General features: G+C 36.4%; 1 protein-coding gene, 1 long non-coding RNA gene and 1 pseudogene across 3 annotated transcripts in view; 2 read left to right on the top strand and 1 right to left on the bottom strand.

Moving 5' to 3' along the window:
• LOC148950207 (uncharacterized) overlaps window positions 1-14,179 on the bottom strand; it is a 91,512-nt gene that overhangs the window by 18,782 nt on the left and 58,551 nt on the right. The window lies entirely within an intron of this gene.
• LOC148950208 (uncharacterized) overlaps window positions 1-14,179 on the top strand; it is an 82,648-nt gene that overhangs the window by 9,951 nt on the left and 58,518 nt on the right. The gene's annotated exons all lie outside the window — the stretch shown is intronic.
• On the top strand, window positions 3,711-4,406 carry LOC148950209 (bax inhibitor 1-like; annotated as a pseudogene).

The following is a 14,179-nucleotide window of genomic DNA, read 5'->3' as shown; positions in this document are numbered from 1 at the left end:
AGAGCGGATGCTGTTGAAAAGTTGGCTAGAAATGCTCTGGCAAAACTTCATAGTAATATCCAAAAGAAATGTTGTCAGTTTAATGAAGTTTCCAAGCTATGGACTGGCAACATTGGATCAGAAAAGTGGCAGCTACTACAACATTCTGCCTAAACGGCATATTTTTTTCTTTTTTTTTCTTTTCCACAGATTATAATGAAGACCGACCTCTTGCCTATACTAAATTTTATAGGCCACTTAACTTTAGTATAGGTTAGTAAAGTTTACATAAAGGACCGATATAGTTCATTATAAATGGTGTTCATTATAATTATCCATTATTATGTAAAATGCAGTAATGTTTGGGGGGTTTTAACAGAAAATTTATTTGTTAACTGGAACTAGAATAGTTCCAGAAAATTATATTAAAATACGATCATTAGGATACCAAACCATTGCATATATTGGACTTAGTTAGCTGCCTGATTCTTTGAGCTTCGTCTCATACTATTCCAAATAAGAAAAAGCGGTAGAGTTTCCTCTTTGTAATCAGGGTTATTATCAAACAGTTCGTGGTAAATTAACTATGTAATTGTAACATAAGGAGAGATACAACCTGTTAAAGGCGGATCACGTACAATACTAAGAAATGTGATAGTTGTAAATGTTGTCAGATCAAAACAAAAATCACACTATTAGAACCGCCTTGTCAGAATCCCCTATCTAGGAAACTTGCCGTCCCTTGGGCTGAAAAACGAGGGAAATCTATTGGCTTGAAAAACAAGATAAGTTGTTTTATCTGTGTTGCAGCGGTAACTATCAACCTAGTAAGAAACGATCACGTACCATAGTAAAGAATAAAATAGCCTATAACTCCTAAAACTAGAGTTAGATAAAAAAAATCAAACAATTCGTGGTAACGAACTGTAAGTAAGGAGCGACCCGGCTCAATAGTAATTGAAACTCTAAAAAAACGAAATTTTTATACCTATAGACCCATCAAAAGAATCAGATGTTTATGCTGATTTAAAATATATAAGTTTCATAAAGTTTAGTCTTACCTATACGAGCCTGAGAAAATGTGCCTTATTTTCGAAAAAAAAGGAAAGACCCCCTAAAGGTCATAGAATCTTAATGAAAATCACACTATCAAATTCAGCGTATCAGAGAACCCTACTGTAGAGGTTTTAAGCTCCTATCTGCCAAAATGTGGAATTTTGTATTTATTTTAATGAAAAAAGATCACGGATGTATGTTTGGTGGTTGATTTTTTTCACAGGGGATATCTGATTGACCCAGTAGCCCTAGAATATTTCAGGAGGGCTCATTCGAAAGTATATTAAATTTCTAGTGCCCTTTTTAAGTGACCAAAAAAATGGAGGGCAACTAGGCCCCCTCTCACGCTCATTTTTTCCCAAAATTACCCGATCAAAATTTTGAGATAGCCATTTTGTTCAAACACTTACATAAGAAACTTACGTTCCATTGGCTTGAACAACAAGGGAAATATATTGGCTTGAAAATAAAGAAAAGTGGCAGCTACTACAACAGTCTGCCTAAACGGCATCTGTTTTTCTTTTTTCCGTTGCCACAGATAGCTTGGCACTGGAACACAGTAGAGAGTTGTTCAATGTATCCTTTTTAAAGGAAATTACTAGATCTAGTGCCATTTGTAATTAATTTTTTTAATTTTATTTTATATAACATCAGTTTTTCCACTAAAAACTACATTTTTGTGGGCAACCTTGATGAAAGACGTCATAATCGCAGGTAGTAACCATATATGAAGTAATAAGTGAACGCAATATTTATACGCACTTATCTGTCGACAAAATAATATAAGACATATATAATGCATCGATATACTTCATTATAAATGGGTACTATGTAACTTGAAACCGATATAGCTGAAACCTAATAAATAAATAACTACAGCGCATAGTGACTAAAAATAAGATAATACAAGCATCTTTTGAAATGTTACTTATCTGGGGTACTTAGCCATACTGAGGATCGTCTATTGCTATTCCAACTAAGAAAAATCCATAGGCTTTTTCTTGTTTGTAATCTGGGTTTCTAAAAAAGAGGAGTGCGATAGTTATTATACTAAAAGACGATCATTAGAAAAACAAACCATTGCATACATTGGACATAGTTAGCTGCCTGATTCTTTGGGGGGCGTCTCTTGTTTCTGATTACGATTTACATAATCTGGGCTGCATTTCCAAGTTGCAGTGGTAGCTATCGAACTAGGAAGAGACAATCACGTCGAATGTTAAGAAATGTAATAACCCACAACTCCTAAAAACAGAGTAAGATCAAAACAAAAAGTACACATTAAACGGCCTTGTCCAAAAACCCTATACAGGAAACTTTCTGTCCCTTGGCTTGAACAGCAAGGGAAATATATAGGCTTAAAAATCCAGAGAAGTGTTAGCTACTGCAGCATTCTGCCTAAACGTCATCTTTTTTTCTTTTTTTACAGTAAGGACCAAAGTCTATCTCATAGTACCTGATGCAACGGGGAAAGAAAAAGAGGTCTGTAGTATATATGACGTCATACATGGTTACATTTGATTGTAAATATATAACTATAACGTCATTCATCAAGCTTGTACACGAAAATGCAGTTTTTTTCGTCAAAATTTATAATAAACATTGCCTAATTTAGCTTGTATAGGCCAGTTAACTATAGTATAGGCTTTCACAGTTATATTTTACATTAAAAGACGATCATTAAAAGAACAAACCAATGCACATATTTGACTTAGTTTGTTGCCTGATTCTTTCGTCTCTTACTACTTCACAGAAGAAAAAGTCATTGGGTTTTTTTCTGTTTGTAATCAGGTATATATCTAGGCAATGTCTTAATGGTATTATCCGTATGAGTGGTAGCTTGCAATCCGGGTTTAAGCGGTATATTGCAACCTAGTAGGAGGCGATCACGTCCAGTACTAAAAATATAATAACCCACAACTCCTGAGAATAGTCATATCGAAACATGAAGTACACTATAAGAACCGCATTGCCCAGAATCCCTATATACCAAACTTACCGTCTCTTGGCTTGAATAACAATGGAAATATACTGGCTTAAAAATAAAAAGTGGCTGCAACTACGATATTCTGCATATACGGCATCTCTTTTCTTTTTTTTCTTCCATCTCAGATAGCTTGGCACTGGGACATAGTAGAGAGGTGTTTAATGGCTCATTTTAAAATCAATTGCCACATATACAGCCTTTTGTGATTAAAAATTTTTAATCAATTTTGTACGAAAAACAGTGCATAAAGGATCGGTTCAGTTCATTATCAATTGATTATAGGCCTACGCTAGTTTCATCGGATATAGCGGAAACTTAGTAAAAAAAACTCTGCACATAGCAAAAAGAATCAATTTTCTACGAAAAAATGCAGTTTTGTACAACACTGTAATAGCAAATGGAATTAACATCATCTTGCATATGAAGATCAAAATAGTATTTTTAACATAATCAAAAGCAAGTAGATAAAGTCATATAAAATATAGTAATTCCTTTAGAGTTTTAACAAAAGATCTGGTTGGTGAATTGAAACCTGAGTAATTCTTGAAAATTTTAAACAAAATAATTGTTTTCCTGAAAATAATTTTATTTTTTTAATTAAAACTAGAAAAATACCTGAAAAATTTTGAATTAGTTTTGATTTTTGATAGGTTCTTGATACTTGACAGATTATTTTATGGTTATTAAGTAATCTTTTATGGAAAACATGGAACAATTCAAGCAAAACTTTAACTCCCACATTGAAGCATCAGTTCGCCAACATCTTGTTAGTGTATATACAACCATTGTAATGACAATTGTCTCGTGTATCCTTGGAACATACATCCAGATGTTGACGGAAATTGTCACCCCACAGGCTGGTGCTTTGTTTGCTCTCGTCTCATTCTTTGGATTTATGTTTGTGGGTTGTACAAAACAAATGTTTGGGATACGACTATCAATGCTCCTTGCCTACAGCTTTTCATTTGGTGTGAGCTTGGCCCCTGTTATTCGGATGGTTTTGCTGTTTAATGATCCCACAATTATCACAACAGCTCTTACTGGCACTGCCTTGATTTTTATTGGATTTAGTATCTGCTCTATCTTGTCACCAAGTGGAAAGTGACTATTTCTAGGAGCCCCTCTTTCAACTTACCTTTTATCAGTAGCTTTATTGAGACTGTTCATGGGAGAAAACTTTGCACTGGAAATGTACATAGGCCTTGGCGTATTTTTTGCTTACATTTTGTATAATGCTCAGCTGATAATTGAGAAGAAACGCATGGGAGAAGGGGATATTTTGTTTCACTGTTTGATAGTCTTCCTTGACCTGGTGAATGTCTTCATCAAACTGCTGCGTGTTTTGATAGACAAGGATAATAATAATAAGAAGAAGTGTAACTAAAGCCACTTACTTTTCTATAACAATGATTTTGTCTGCCATTGTTTACTCGTTAGCTAAGATGAAAGTATTTCCTTAAAAGTAGTCGTGGCCGAAAGAAAAGTAATAGGTCTTTCAGTTTAAAAAAAAAGGTAACGATCTGAAATGTGGTGGCCCAGTGGTGGGACACTCATTCTCTACAGTAATATAAGATAGACTATTTTAAAATTTTCTCCTTGAAAGCCTGCATGACACAGTGGATATCTTGTTGGTACTCTTTCCGAGGGTCACAGGGTCAATTCCTGCCACAGAAAATTTTTACACACTTCACTAACTACTTGACTAAAACCATCTATGATGAACTATATCGATCCTTTATGTAATTTTCTCATAGTACTCTTACTTTTGTCAGAAACCTGTTTAGATCGACTTTCATTTCTTTCCTTCTCCTTAAGTTTCTTTTTTCGTATTCTTACATTGAGGATAGTAAGAGTCAAACAGTTAGTGGTAACGAACTGTAAGTAAGGAGCGACCCGGCTCAATGGTAACCAAAACTCTGGAAAACGGTATTTTGATACAAATAGATACATCAAAAGAATCAGATTTTAATGCTGATTTCAAATATATAAGTTTTATCAAGTTTGGTCCTACTCATCAAAAGTTACGAGCCTGAAAAAATTCGGCTGATTTTCGAAAAAAAGAGGAAAGACGCCATAAAAGTTATAGAACCTTAATGAAAATCACACCATCATATTCAGCGTATCAGACAACCATACTGTAGAGGTTTCAAGCTCCCATCTACAAAAATGTGGAATTTTGTTGTTTTTTTTCCCAGGGGTGATCGTATCGACCCAGTTGTCCTAAAATATCGTGGGAGGGCTCATTGGAATGGAAATTAAAAGTTCTAGTGCCCTTTTTAAGTGACCAAAAAAAATGGAGGGTAACTAGGCCCCCTCCCACGCTCATTTTTTTCCCAAAGTCACCTGACCAAAATTTTGAGATAGCCATTTTTTTCAATATGTTCGAAAACATAATAAGTATATCTTTAAAGATGACTTAATCCCCCGAAAGTCCCGGGGGGTGGACTGAAAATTAATAGTTTTACTAACTGTTAAAAGGGCGTATGGGTTATTGAGAAGTTTACAGACGTTATCAGGGGTTATTTTTCCTGGGCGTTGAAGGGGGGGCGGGGGGTATGTGGGAGGATCTTTCCATGAAGGAAGTTTTCATGGGGGAAGGGACATTGTTATGAAGGGGACGCTGGACTTCTCAGCATTATTTAAAAAAAGCTCAGAAATTTAATATAAAAAAACAAGTATTTCAACTGCAATAGCAGCAACATCGAAACTTCAGACGAACAGAAAATATTATATATATGATTGGGTTCAACCCCTAGTCAATACCTCGTTCTTTAAGCCAAAGATTTTTTAGTACTTTCAAGAGCTATTTATTCTAATTAACGGCCTTTGTGATTAAGCGGTCATTTTTAAAGAATTGGAACAAAATTCGAACTTTCGCTTAAAGAGCAAGGTATTGACTAGGGGTCGAACCCCCTAATAAAAAAATTAAAAATATATGAATATAGAAGTTCGTTACGTAAGTTAATTCGTAAGTTACGTATATTTATTACTAATAAAAGTGTTCGTAAATATAATTAAACAAGTTTCGAGAAAGCCATTTAACTAAATAAAAGTAAATTAATATGAAAATTTTGTTTTAATTATTCATGTACGGTGAGCCAAGATCAAAACCTGCATTTATTCAAAAACGTTCAAAAATTAAATAAAAAAATACAAGTTTTTTAAACTGAAAGTAAGGAGCGACATTAAAACTTAAAACGAACAGAAATTATTCCGTATATAAAAGGGACTGTCCCCTCCTCAACGCCTTGGTCTTTACGCTAAATTTTGACTCTGTCTCACAACTTTGTTTTTTTTAAACAATAAAAAACTTTAGCGTAAAGAGCTAGGCGTTGAGGAGGGGACAGTCCCTTTCATATAAATTTCTGTTCGTTTTAAGTTTTAATGTCGCTCCTTACTTTCAGTTTTAAAAACTTGTTTTTTTTATTTAATACATTAAGGATCGATTTAGTTTATCATAAATGATGCCAGTCAAGAGGATCTCATCTAGTAGTTATTCATTAAAGTTTTGTTTAGACTTTAAATTGACAAACGTGTAAGGAATAACAAGGAAAATATATTGGCTTGAAATTTAAGAAAATTGGCTGTAACCACGATATTCTCCACATACAGTATCTCTTTTTTTCTTTCCTTTTTTTTCCTCCTCAGCTAGCTGGGTACTGAAAAATCATAGAGAGCTGTATAATGACTCCTTTTAAAGGAAATTGCTACATCTAGTTTCTTTTGTAATTAAAATGTTTTGTTTTTTTTAACAGAATCAATTTTGACAAAAAAAAACTGCATTTTCATGAACAAGTTTGATGAATAACATTATAATAGTATATAGGTTATAACCTATAAGTAACGTAATAAATGAATACAATATTTATACACGTTCATCTCTCGACAAGAAAATTTTATTTTATTTTAGTTCTAAGTTTAGGATAGCTAAAGTTATTATGTAAACTGCAAAAATATCTATCGTGTCTGAGCAATAATTTAAATTTTTTAATTAAAAATAGAAAGATGCCTGAAAATTTAGAATTAGTTTAATTTTTTGTTAGTTTTTATAACAAGGAATATACATCAAAAGACGATCATTCGAAGAATATACCATTGCATATATTGGACTTAGTCAGCTGCTTGATTCCTTGAAAAAAAAATCTAATTTGTCAACTGAAATGAATAATTTCTGAAAATTTTAAATAAAAATTTTATTTAACTGCAAAGTGCAAAAATATTTATGGTATATGATCAATAATTTCTGAGAACAAACGACATTTTCGTGTTTTCCCCGTTTTTCAAAACTAAGGTAAATTTTCTCTGGCTCGTAACTGTTGATGGCTAAAACTAAACTTATTGAAACTTACATATTTAAAATCATCATCAAAATCCCATTCTTTTTTGTGTATCAATTGCTATCAAAATTCCGTTTTTTAGAGTTTCGGTTACTATTGAGACGAGTCACTCTTACAATACAGTTCGTTACCAGGAACTGTTTTATTGCTTCAAAAATCAAATCAGAGGTAACGCTATAGCGTTGCCTATAGTAAAAACCATACGGCTGCAATGTTTTATTGTTTATTATCTATTTTTTTCCCAGAGGCACTTTATATGGAAGGGGTCGCCGAATAAACTTCAAAAGTGGCTCATTCGATGCCAGAGTCGACCAAGCTCTAAATGGGTACCTGGAGAAATCTGGGGAAGGTAAGCAGGAAGGGTGTGCGAAAGCACAGGATGGCTGGCCCCCAGCCCCTCATTGCACTTTCTGGCTGAGGGCCACGAAACGGAGAACAGCTACGCCGGTTTGGACCTTAAGGGTCTAGTGCTGTCACACTTACTTACTTAGTTACATTCGATTGGACATTGAGAGTTCTTGTGCCCTTTTTAACGGTTAAAAGTGATTGAAAGCAAACTAACACCCCTTCCACGCCAACGATTTCCCCAAACACATCCAATCAAAATATTGAGATAGCCATTCTGTTCTACGTATTTGATTTCCAGATGGAAATTATGTTTGTGAGGAGGACACTCCCCCCACAGCTCTCAGGGCACGGGTTGTAAGCCATGCCCAGAAGGCATGTAAGGTTTTTATAGAAAGCTTTGTCGTAGAAACTTCAAAAAGGACTCATTTGATTGGAAATTAAAAGGGCTAGTGCCCCTTTTAATAGTCGAAAGCGATTGGAGGGCAACTAACCCTCCTCTTACGCCCACCTTTTCCCCAAACACATCCAATCAAAGTTTTTGAGATAGCCATTTTCTTTAACGTAGTTGAAAATTCAGAAAATTAGGTCTTTGAGGATGACCCCCTCACAGCCCTCAGGGCAAGGGTTTTAAGCTATGCCATGGGGGCATACAAGGTCTTATAGAAAGAGTCATCATAGAAAGTTTGGAAAACGTTCATTCGATTGGAAACTTAAATGGCTAGTACCCTTTTTAATAGTCGAAAAGGATTAGAAGGCAACTAACATCCCTTCCACGCCTACCATTTCCCCAAACACATCCAGTCAAACTTTTGAGATAGCCATTTTGTTCAACGTAGTTGATAATTCTGGGAATTATATCTTTGAGCAGGACACATCCCCCACAGTGTTCAGGGCAAGGTTTGTAAGTTATGCCCTGGGGGCATATATGGTTCTTATGGAAGGAATGCTCTTATAAACTTCAGAGAGGGCTTATTTGATTAGAAATTGAAAGTTCTAGCTCACTCTTTAAACGTCACAAGGAATCGGAGGATAGCCAGCCCCCCACCAAACCCTTTTTTCCCAAATGCATCGGATAAAAATTTTGAGATAGCTATTTTGTTAAAAATATTTCAGAGCTTATATAACAAAACTCCAGTGTCGACACAACCCCCAGGGCCCGGGGGCAGGCGTTGTAGGTTATTCTCTTGGGGCATATTTGGTTTTTATGGAAAGGGTGCTTGTATAAACTTCAAAGAGCGCTCATTTGATTGGAAATTGAAAGTTCTAGTTCACTTTTTAAGAGTCAAAAATATTGGAGGGCCCCTAAAACCCCCTCCCCCCGCCACGCCCTTTTTTCCTCAAACCCACCCGATAAGGTTCTTATGGAAGCGAAGCTTGTGAAACTTCAGAGAGGGCTTATTTGATTTGAAATTGAAAGTTCTAGTTCAGTCTTTGAGAATTAAAGGATTGAAGATAGGATGGCAAATAGCCCCCCCCTACCCCCTTTTTCCTCCAGTGCACCAGATGAAAATTTTGAGTAAGCCATTAAGTTCAAAATCGTTCAAAATTCATATAACAAAAAACTCAGGTGTCAACAAAAACCCCCAGGGCCCGGAGTAAAGTATTTTATGTTATGCCCTGGGGCATATATGGTTCTTATAAAATAGATGGTCGTATAAACTTCAAAGATGGCTCATTTGATTGGAAATTGAAAGTTCGAGCTCAATTTTTAATAGTCAAAAGAGGTCCGACGGCAAATAGCACCCCCCCCCCCCATGCCTTCTTTTTCCAAACCCATCCGATGAAAATTTTGAGATATAATTTTTTTTTTAAATAGTTCAAATGTATGATAAGAAAACTCCAGCGTCAATACAACCCTCCAGGGCCCAGGGGAAGGCGTTCTAAGTTATACCCTAAATGTATGTATGGTTGTTATGAAAGGGATGCTCGCATAAACTTTATAAAAAGCTCATTTGATTGGAAATTGAAAGTTCTAGTTCGCTTTTTAAGAGTCAAAAATATTGGAGGGCACCTACCCCCTCCCCTCCATGCCCTTTTTTCTCAAACCCATCCGATAAGGTTCTTACGGAAGCGATGCTTGTGAAACTTCAGAGAGGGCTTATTTGGTTTGAAATTTAAAGTTCTAGTTCAGTCTTTGAGAATTAGAGGATTGAATATTGGATGGCAAATAGCCCCCCTACCTCCCTTTTCCCCAACTGCACCGGATAAAAATTTTGAGTAAGCCATTAAGTTTAAAATTGTTCAAAAGTCATATAACAAAAAACTCAGGTGTCAACACAAACCTCCAGGGCCCGGGGTAAAGTGTTGTATGTTATGCCCTGGGGCATATATGGTTCTTATAAAAAGGATGGTCGTATAAACTTCAGAGATGGCTCATTTGATTGGAAATTGAAAGTTTGAGCTCACTTTTTAATAGTCAAAAGAGGTCCGAGGGCAGCTAGCACCCCCCCCCCATGCCTTCTTTTTCCAAACCCATCCGATTAAAATTTTAAGATATCAATTTTGTTAAAAATAGTTCAAATGTTTGATAAGGAACTCCAGCGTCAATACAACCCCCCAGGACCCAGGGGAAGGCGATCTAAGTTATGCCCTAAATGCATGTATGGTTGTTATGAAAGGGATGCTCGTATAAACTTTATAAAGGGCTAATTTGATTGGAAATTGAAAGTTTTAGTTCACTTTTTAAAAGTCAGGAGATTTAAGGGCCACTAGCGCCCCCACGTCCTTTTCCCCCAAACCCATCCGCTACATATTTTGAGATAGCCAGTTTTTTGAAAACTGTTCAAAACTTAGATAACAAAAACTCCGGTGTTAACGCAACCTCTCAAGGCCCAGGGGATAGGCGTTGTAAGTGTTATCCTTGAGGCGTATATGGTTTTCATGTAAGGGATGCTCGTATAAACTTCAGAGAGGGCTCATTTGATGGGAAATTGAAAATTCTAGTTCACTTTCTAAGATATAAAAGATATCCAAGGGCAACTAGCCCCCCCCCCCATCGCACACAAACCCTTTTCTCCCAAGCCCATTCGATAAAATTTTTAAAATAGCCTTTTCATTAAAAATAGTTCAAAGGTCAGATAATAAAAACTCCTGTGTCGACGCAACCCCCTAGGGCAAGGAGGCAGGCGTTATGAGTAATGCTCTGGGGGTATATATAGTTCTTATGGAAAGAATGCTCCTATAACTAGCCCCCCCCCTCCATGCCCTAAATGCATCGCATAAAAAATTTGAGATAGGCATTTTGTTAAAAATAGTTCAAAGTTCAGATAACATAAACTCCGGTGACTAAAGCCTCTTCTGTTATTAAACAACCACCCCTTCCATAAAAACCTTTAATACCCCTTGGGCACAACTTACGACACTTGCCCCTAATCTCTGGGGTTTGTTTGATTGTTTGATCTTGATTGGATGTGTTTGGGGAAAGGTTGAGAGTGAGAGGGGGGTTAGTTACCCTCCAATCACTTTTGACTATTAAAAGGGCACTAGCCCTCTCAATTTCTAACAGAAGGAGCCCCTTTTGAAGTTCCTACGACAACGCTATCAATAAAAACCCTAAATGCCCCCAGGGCATAACTTACAACCTTTGCCCTGGGGGCTCTCGGGGGTTTGTCATCTTCAAATAAATAATTTCCATAACTTTCAACTGCGTTGAACAAAATAAATATCTCAAAACTTTGATTGAATGTGCTTGGGGAAATGGTGGGCGTGAGAGGTGGGTTAGTTGCTCTCTATTCATTTTCAACTATTAAAAAGGGCACTTGCCCTTTCAATTTCCAGTCAAATGAGCCCTTTTTCAAGTTTCTATGACAACTCCTTCTATAAAAACTTCTTCGGCCCCCAGGGCTTAACTTACAACCCTTGCCCTGATGGCTGTGGGGAAGGGGGGGGGGGTTGTCATCCTCAAAGACCTAGTTTTCAGAACTTTCAACTACGTTGAAAAAAAAATAACTATCTCAAAATTTTGATTGTATGGGTTTGGGAAAATGGTGGACCTGAGAGGGGGGTTAGTTGCCTTCTTATTACTTTCGACTATTAAAGAGGGCGCTAGCCATTTCAATTTCCAATCGAATAAGCCCTTTTTGAAGTTACTACAACAACACTTTCTATAAAAATCTTATATGCCCCCAGGGTATAACTGACAACCCATGCTGCAAAAGCTGTGGGGGGAGGGTTGTCATCCTTAAAAACCAAATTTCCCAAACTTCCAACAACGTTGAAAAAAAGAGTATCTAAAAATTTTGATTGGATGTGTTTGGGGAAAAGGTGGTCGTGAGAAGGGGGTTAGTTGCCCTCCAATCACTTTCAACTATTAAAAGAGTACTAGCCCTTTGAATTTCCAATCGAATGAGCCCTTTTTTAAGTTTATACGACAAAGCTTTCAATAAAAACCTTATATGCGCTCAAGGCATAACTTATAAGCCTTGCCCTGAAGACTGTGGGAGGAGTGTCTTGCTCAAAGATATAATTTCCAGAACTTTCAACTACATTGAACAAAATAGCTATCTGAAAATTTTGATTGGATTTGTTAGGGGAAATGGTGGACGAAGAAGGGGTCTTAGTTGCCTTCCTTCGCAGCTGCGGCAGCTGCAGTATGCGTAGTACATTATTAAAAGGAGCGACCCGGCTCAATGGTAACCGAAACTCTAAAAAACGGGATTTTGATACCAATAGATACATCAAGAGAATCAGATTTTAATTCTGATTTCAAAAATATAAGTTTCACTAAGTTTAATCTTACCCATCAAAAGTTACGCACCTGAGAAAATTTGGATGATTTTCGAAAAAAGGGGGAAGACCCCTTAAAAATTATAGAATCTTAATAAAAATCATACCATCATATTCAGCGTATTAGAGAACCCTACTGTAGGGGTTTCAAGCTCCTATCTACAAAATGTGGAATTTTTCATTTTTTTGCCAGAAGAAAGATTACGGATGCGTGTTTGTTTGTTTTTTTGTTTTTTGTTGTTTTTTTTTCTTTTCCTCATGGGTAATCGTATTGACCCAGTGGTCCTAGAATATCGTAGGAAGGATCATTGGAACGGGAATTAAAAGTTCTAGTGCCCTTTTTAAGTGACCAAAAAAATGGAAGGCCCTTCCCACGCTCATTTTTTTTCCAAAGTCACCCGATCAAAATTTTGAGATAGCCATTTTGTTTCGTATGGTTGAAAATGTGAACTTTTAGGATGACTTAATTCCCCGAAGCCCCCGGGGGTAGGGCTGAAAGTTATGAACTTCACCCAATGTTAACATATAGCATTGGTTATTGGGAAGTATACAGACGTTTTCAGGGTGAATTTTTTCTGCTAGTGGGGGGTGGGGGTGGGTTGGGGGTTATGTGTGAGGATCTTTCCATGAAGGAAGTTTTCATGGGGGAAGAGACATTGCTATGAAGGGGGCACCGGACTCCCCAGCATTATTTTAAAAAAAAACAGAAATTAAATATAAAAAAACAAGTTTTTTTTTAAATATAAACAAACGAACAGAAAATATTACGTATATGATTGGGTTCACCCCCTAATCAATACCTCGCTCTTTAAGCCAAAGATTTTTTAGTAGTTTCATACAAAAAAATAGAGCTAGTAGAACCCCCTTATCCAATACTGAGTTCACATAATTTATTCGTGGTTTATTGATCCACTAACGGGTCAGTGACACCATTTTCAAGGTCAATCAGTGGCTGTGAGTGATAAGATTGAAAAATGAATAAATTTGAGAAAGAGAGAATAAGATCGAATCTTGTGACTATGGGAAAACATTTGATTCTGGATGACGATTTTCTCGAGTTATCCCTTCAACGGAAGATATTCTCACAGGGAACACTTGACAATATAATGAAAACTGATTTTCCCCCATTGGACTATAGTATGAAACTTTGTCGATGTGAGTCAAATGCTTATACTCAATTTATTGGTATATTAATCGAAACAAAAATTCAGCAACTCTATCATTTCAGAACAAGTTCTTTTCTTAATGCCCCTCCTAAACCAAATTTACAAGTTGAAGTACTCACCCTCTTCAACCACAACTTTACTTTATGGCTTTTTGCATACCCCCACACCAAGCACTTCAACAACTCTGTCATTTCAGAACAAGTTCTTTTCTTGATGCCCCTCCTAAACCAAATTAACAAGTTGAAGTCCTCACCCTCTTCACCCACAACTTTACTTTATGGCCTTTTGAATTCCCCAACACCAAGCAATTCAACAACTCTTTCATTTCAGAACAAGTTCTTTTCTTGATGCCCCTCCTAAACCAAATTTACAAGTTGAAGTACTCACCCTCTTCACCCACAACTTTACTTTATGGCCTTTAGCATACCCCAACACCAATCAATTCAACAACTCTATCATTTCAGAACAAGTTCTTTTCTTAATGTCCCTCCTAAACCATTTTTACAAGTTGAAGTACTCACCCTCTTCACCCACAACTTTATTTTATGGCTTTTTGCATTCCCCAACACCAAGGAATTCAG

The sequence above is a fragment of the Artemia sp. Qi Xiang Cuo genome, chromosome 7 (genome assembly GCF_049724085.1).
Source record: "Artemia sp. Qi Xiang Cuo chromosome 7, ASM4972408v1, whole genome shotgun sequence".
NCBI lineage: Eukaryota > Metazoa > Arthropoda > Branchiopoda > Anostraca > Artemiidae > Artemia > Artemia sp. Qi Xiang Cuo.
The sequence above is the reverse complement of the archived record's forward strand: the minus strand, read 5'-3'. Positions and strand labels throughout refer to the sequence as shown.